The sequence below is a fragment of the Arachis stenosperma genome, chromosome 7 (assembly GCF_014773155.1).
Source record: "Arachis stenosperma cultivar V10309 chromosome 7, arast.V10309.gnm1.PFL2, whole genome shotgun sequence".
Classification (NCBI taxonomy): domain Eukaryota; kingdom Viridiplantae; phylum Streptophyta; class Magnoliopsida; order Fabales; family Fabaceae; genus Arachis; species Arachis stenosperma.
The window spans coordinates 58,259,930-58,267,014 of record NC_080383.1 but is presented as its reverse complement, the minus strand read 5'-3'; positions in this window follow the sequence as shown (position 1 = coordinate 58,267,014).

The window sequence follows — 7,085 nt, the reverse complement described above, 5'->3', positions numbered from 1 at the left end:
AACAAATCCATAAACAAAATTCCTGCAAAATAGACAAAAATAGATGCAAAATTCCTGAAAATGTACAAAATAACATCAGAAGCACAAGAACAATATTATGTTTTCTAGTTACAGCAAAAAGAGGATAACAATACCAAGTACACCTCAATTCACATGAAATACACTGAAATTTTGTTTCTGATTACTACAGACAAACTCAATTCGAAACATGTAAACACTCAAACATGCACAAAAATACATTCAAATCCCTTAAACACATGTAAATATAGGTTAAACTATACGAGAAACACTACGTAACATTTTTATACCTACCTAAAATAGTTATCAACAAATGAACAGTATAATGAGAACAGTAATACATACTTTAATGCAAAAATATAAAATAAATCTACTAAATAAGCAGAAATATTATTATCTAGTGTTTCACAATAGAAATGAGAAAGAGAAAAGTGAAAAAACTGGACGATTAGTGAACAGTACTTTCGATATCTTTTTTCTGATCTTCTCTTAATGTGTTTCTTCGTGAAGATCACTACAACAATATAGACTATTTTTTAGGATTATTATGTGTCAAAAAAAAATAAAATTCATCAAAAAAACAAAATTTGACACTATTTTAACTGTGAAAATATGTTAATAAAAGTTTTGTCAAAAATAGTATTTTTGACATATAAGTAATTGTAAAAAAAGTTTAAATCTTATTTTGATAAATATTGGCTGTAAAAAATAATTTGTTAGAAAAATTTGAGAATATATTTTTTGTGATACTTATTAATCGTCAAAAATACTATTTATTTTGACACTTATTGACCATAAAAAATTCTCAACAAAAATTTTAACAAAGAATGAGACGAGATCTTGAAACTGAAAAATAAACTGAGATTTTGAAGATGAAGAATGAGTAATATGATTCTAAATTGAGAGTAGTGTGATGCCAAAATTGACAGAGCTCAACGAAGAAAAAGAATAATGGAGTAAGTTGAAAATAAATAAGTGTCAAAATTGAGGAGTAATTTTCTACAATCAAATTATTCATAAAAAAATATAGAAAATTTGACATTTGTGATATTTGTCAAAAATATATATTAATTTTTACACTTAACTATGGCCGTTAAAAAAATCATGTTAAAATAGCTCTTTTTTTTTGTAGTGGATTTCGAACGTAGATTTTAGATTTTCCTTCTGTTTTTGTGAGAGCGTCGTTTGAATTTTGAGCGTTGTAATTTTAATCGAGAGAAAAAAATTATTTTTCATAATAACGTTCGCACTATTGAACAGTTGTGAGAATGCATGTTTACATACACTCTGATATAAAATTTGTTTTTGTTAAATTTGGGCCAACTTAATTCAACTTAGTTACTAAAAAGATTTGTATATGTAACATAACTGTAATATTATATACCTAGTTCGTAAGATAATTTATTGGTTTGTAAGTTGTGAAATTTTTTACTCTTGAGTCTTGAGTGTTTTTATTTTATTTTTGCCGGATATTTAGGTCTTGTTAAATATAACAAAATATTTACAAATGGATAAAAAGAAAACAACTAATTATTGCGTCTACCCTTCTCGATTTGTAAAAGTTTAGCTTTTAAGTGCAATCATTGCGTCTGTTGATAAAATAATAAAGTTTCAGTTAATATGGTCTGCCAAACCGCGCTTTCAAAATTAGCACTCATCAACTACCAAATAATTGATATTAGTAAAATGACATAATTAACAATACAATATGATTAACTGGAATTGACACACGCACGTCATTCATTCTATTTTTCGTTAAGTTTGTTTTTACATCCATTACTTATTTACTTCTATTGTCATATAACTATAAGTATTTATTTTAGAAAATGTCACGTTATGTGAGATATTTAAAAGATATTCTTTTGTTATTTATAAAATGTATATTTTTTTATAAAATTAAAATAATATATATTTTAATTTATTTGATTAGAATACTTTTTAATAATCATTATAATTATATATAAATTAGTGTTTTTTATTTATTAGTTGATCCAAATAATAATAATAATAATATAAAATATTCGTCATTATTGCAATAAATTTTATTTATTTTTAGTTTTTATTATTAATCATGAAATATACAACAAACTTTTAGTATAAATATTTTTGTAACAAGTTAAAAAATTTTATATCATGTAATAAATATTAAAAATAAATAAAATCTATTAGAATAATATTTTTATATATTACTATTATTTGAATCAACTAAATAATAATTGTTACATATATATACATATAATGATTATTATAGGACATTTTGGTGAAATAAAATAAATTGTTTGACATCATTTTAGTCTTGTAAAAAAAAGAGAATGTACATTTTTAATGTTGTTTACGGTGAGAACGCGTTAGATATATCATATATGCCGTAAACAAGATGCATTTAATTTTGGTAAATTCTATTAAACTTTTTTTTAAAATAATATATAAATTATTTTTTATGATGCAAGAGCGGAACTTAGTTGAAATAATAGAGTCGTGATTTCTCTCAAATTTTTTTAAAATAAAATTAGTAGTATTTTTTTGAAAAATAAAAAATAGTTCAATTGGTTCAAATACTTTATTATTAGTAATAGACTTAAAGAATAATTATATTTATAATTTTTTTAATATCAATATTATTGTTAAATTTTAATGTTAAATTTTTGTTTCTCTAAAATTTTGTTTCAAACTCCACCACTGTTATGATGTGTCACATTTTAATTGGATATTTGCTTTTAGTTTGAATTACTATCTTAACCATAGCTAGATTATATTGTAATTAAATTTTTAAAAGGGGTAAATATATAATTTATTAAAAGATTAGAAACTGATTGTTTTAATTTTCCAAATCACGTTAACGTAGGCCCTAATCCTAAAGTCATCCTCGTTCTCTCTCAATGTCACTCAACAACTCTTCCTCACCAGTCAGCCTCTCCTAAAGTCTCGAATACCCGAACTCCAGAATCCAAAAGTTACGATTGCTTGCTCCTCTTATTTGTCTCGCTAGCTCTGGTGTGTCTCTAACACTACGCCGTCGCGTCTGTGGCTCCCCTGCTATGCATCGTCGTGTCTCCTTACTCTGGTGCGTCTCTAATCATCGCGTCCTCGTCCATCACTGCTATCACCCCTGGTCAGAGTCTGCTTCACCGTGCTTTGACAAGTTAGTTTTTTCCCTTCTCTGCGTTCTTGAAACTCCCTATCAGTTTTTCTTTAGTTATTCAGTTGGCTTATAATTTGATTACAATCAACGAGGTGGTGCTGCTTGGGAGGAACGACGAGGATGAAGAAATGAGGGAGGAGCGAAAGGCCAAAAGTCATTACAGAGGGTTAGAATACATCTTCTGAAAATGATTTAGAAAAAAAAAAGTCATGTTTCTATTTTTAATATTTTATTTAAAAATTAATTTAATTATAAAATAGTCTAACCGTAGTTAACCTAATAACTAATTAAAAAGTGACACATCATACAGAATAAGTTACATGCTACTTTACAAAGAGTATGGTAACATTCACTTTTAATTTTTTTAACATATAAACGGGATTGGTAGTTATTTTATTTAAAAAAAAATTCCAATATCAAAAGTACATAAAAATCAAACTAAGGTTCAAAAGTTTAACAGTTTATTGAAATTTAATTAAAGTTAAATTGAATATAATAAAATAGTATATTTATAATAAATATATATATTTTTTTAAAAAATTATTTATGCTTTATTAGTTTAAACCAATTAACGAGTAAAATATTGAATCAATTTATAGATTTTTTGATCCAGTTTTTCAGTTTTTAACTGATTTATTGATAACTAATTTCTGTTTTAATTAGATCGATCTATTGACTAGTTCCTAAATTCAATTCAATTCTAAGAGCCATAATAAGAATATAAAATTCAACTATTTCTGTCTCTTTAATTTACCTACTATAAATGTTTATAAAATACTCAACTTTATCACGTAAATAGCTTTTCTCAAAAGGTATTTTTTGTGGTCTGGTCATAAAAGATATACTTAGTTTGCTTCCATTAGGTTACAAAGCTTTTTAAAAAGATTGGATTTAATTTTCTTTTTCATCTTAGCTTTTATATATATATATATAAAAAAAAACATTGAATATTGTAATTTGAACTAGGTATAGATATATAAAAGTTCAGTAATCGTGCACAAAGCTTTGTTTATTTTTTTCCCCCTCTCTTTACGGTTGGGAAAGGAAAGAACGAAGAAAAATGCTTCATTAGTCTTTGTGTAAAGGTCTTCAAGCCGTACAAAATATTACTAATAATTTATTTTTCTTTAAGAAGGTGTCCATTAATACATGTCATTTAAAACTGCGTTCAGTGAACATTTCATAGAAAAGTAAGAAAAAAGAAATAAAGCAAATATGTTTAATGGGGTATGACAATGGACTTTTATTTGGACTTAGAAAGGAAAATTATTTAATTAAACTAAACGGCTTTTGAAAGTAGGTTGTTATGAGTTAGTTATTTAGAGGAGTCATTTCACATATTGACTCCAAGGGTAAAAAGAATAGGGCACACAGTGAGAAACCCTTTTGCCAATTAGTGAGGAATTTGTCTTTTTCTCTCTCTTTAGTGTTCTTTTCCCCCTCCAAGTCAATGCATTAATAATATCACATGTGAGGAGAGTCCATGTTGTGTGTTTGTTAGAGGAAGAATACATTATCCATATCAAAATACATATAAAATGTGTGATGAATGATTAAGTTGTTTTCCCACTTGGCAAGTTTTTTCAAAATGCATTTCCAACTAAGGCTCATCAATAATTTCCAAAGACAAAAAAAGGGTTATGGGCATTTGGATTTGCCCTGCCTAACACGTATTTCAGTTGGGATCAACCATTATATATGGAATATACCTTTGGGAACAGTCCAATAATAGTTATCGAAATGCTCTAATCAAACAAAAATGTAAACTCGATGCAGCTTGTGATTTGGGTTGGGAAATTGGGAATCACAAGTGTGTGTGTTTTTTTCAGTTAAAACTTTAATTTTATTATATTAAAATTCAATTAATTTGATTTGGGCATTAAGAGTTAGTTCCAACATTTTTCAATTATATATTTATATATTAATTTTTATTTTTGTTACACATGAAAACGATATATATATATATATATATATATATATATATATATATAAAGATTTTTTTATAAATTATAATAATATCTTAATATTTTATTGATATTTAAATATAAACTAATTTTTTAATATTCGACACAGATACTAATAAAGAGACACAGGAATTTTTTTCGGCAATAAATTCCACAATACATATGATGATGCGTACGCATCCATGTATTTGTAAACAAAATATTCATTTTCTTCATGTAATTACCTCCTTATTCATACTTTCTTCAATCTTTAAGATCACTAAATAATGACATTATAATTAATTAATTAATTAATTAAAATAATTAATTTTAATATTACCAATGACCAGAATTTCGATAATTAATTTTATATTATATTATATTATTGATGGCTTGGAAATTGGTAAGAAATGGTGTCGATGCACGCCACTTGGCACCAAGGTGGCGTGAAACTTTACCAACGGGCATTGACGGTGGTAAATTTAATTTTCGAAAAAGTTTTTAAAAAATTAATTTTAACGATAGCGTCCCTTAATTACCGACCCCAGGCCATTGGTAACTCGGTCTCATCACGCACCTTTGTATTTGTGAAATAAAACTCCCTTCCAAGTAGTCTATAGAGAAGACTCCATGCTACTAATCGAAGTCTCAAAATGATCCCTAAGAACTGAACTATATGGTGACATTGTTAACACGTTGAAGGAAGAGCGCGATATAGCCCTACTCAAACAACAGTGTATGCAATTTTTTCATTCAATAAAAATATAATAAGAAGGTCAAACACCAGACGTTCAAACAACGGGACCTTATTTTGAGGATGACGAAAGAAGTTAGAAAACCATCGAGCTAACGCAAGCTTGCCGCGTCATGGGAAGGACCATTGTGAATTCAAAGTGCGCTTAGAAAGGACGCCTACTCACTCCAGGCATTGTGTGAAACAAAACTATCTGGTACTTGGAAAATTTCTTCACTTAATTTGTTTCATAGTTATTTTTATTTGTAAAGACATATGTTAGAAGATACTCTTTTTCCTACTTATAAGTTTTTTGTCCAACACTGAATTTTGCTTAGAGAAGTTTTAATGAGGCTTTTCACCTTAGACTTCCCTCAATGGTTGGTTGATGAGCGGATATTTTGTACGCTTTTTGGGGGTAATTTCATGTAGATTTTAGCATGTTTCAATTAGTTTTTAGTTAAATATTATTAGTTTTTAAGCAAAAATCATATTTCTGGACTTTACTATGAGTGTGTGTATTTTTCTGTGATTTCAGGTATTTTCTGGCTGAAATTGAGGGAACTGAGCAAAAATCTGACTTAGGCTGAAAAAGGACTGCTGATGCTGTTGGATCCTGACCTCCCTGCACTCGAAATGGATTTTCTGGAGCTACAGGAGTCCAATTGGCGCGCTCTCAATGGCGTTGGAAAGTAGACATCCAGGGCTTTCCAGCAATATATAATAGTCCATACTTTGCGTGAGGATAGACGACGTAACTTGGCGTTAAACGCCAAGTTCATGCTGCTGTCTGGAGTTAAACGCTAAAAAAACGTCATGATCCGGAGTTGAACGCCCAAAACACGTCAAAACCTGGAGTTTGACGCCAAGAAAGGCCTCCACACGTGGAAAGCATTAGTCTCAGCCCCAGCACACACCAAGTGGGCCCCAGAAGTGGATTTCTGCACCAATTATCTTAGTTTACTCATATTCTGTAAACCTAGGTTACTAGTTTACTATTTAAACAACTTTTAGAGAATTATTCTGTACCTCATGACATTTTTTCAGATCTGAATTACATACTTTGTGACGGCATGAGTCTCTAAACTCCATTGTTGGGGGTGAGGAGCTCTGCAGCGTCTCGATGATTTAATACAATTCCTTTGTTTTCCATTCAAACACGCTTGTTCTTATCTAAGATGTTTATTCGCGCTTAACTGTGGAGAAGGTGATGATCCGTGACACTCATCACCTTCCTCAACCCATGAAC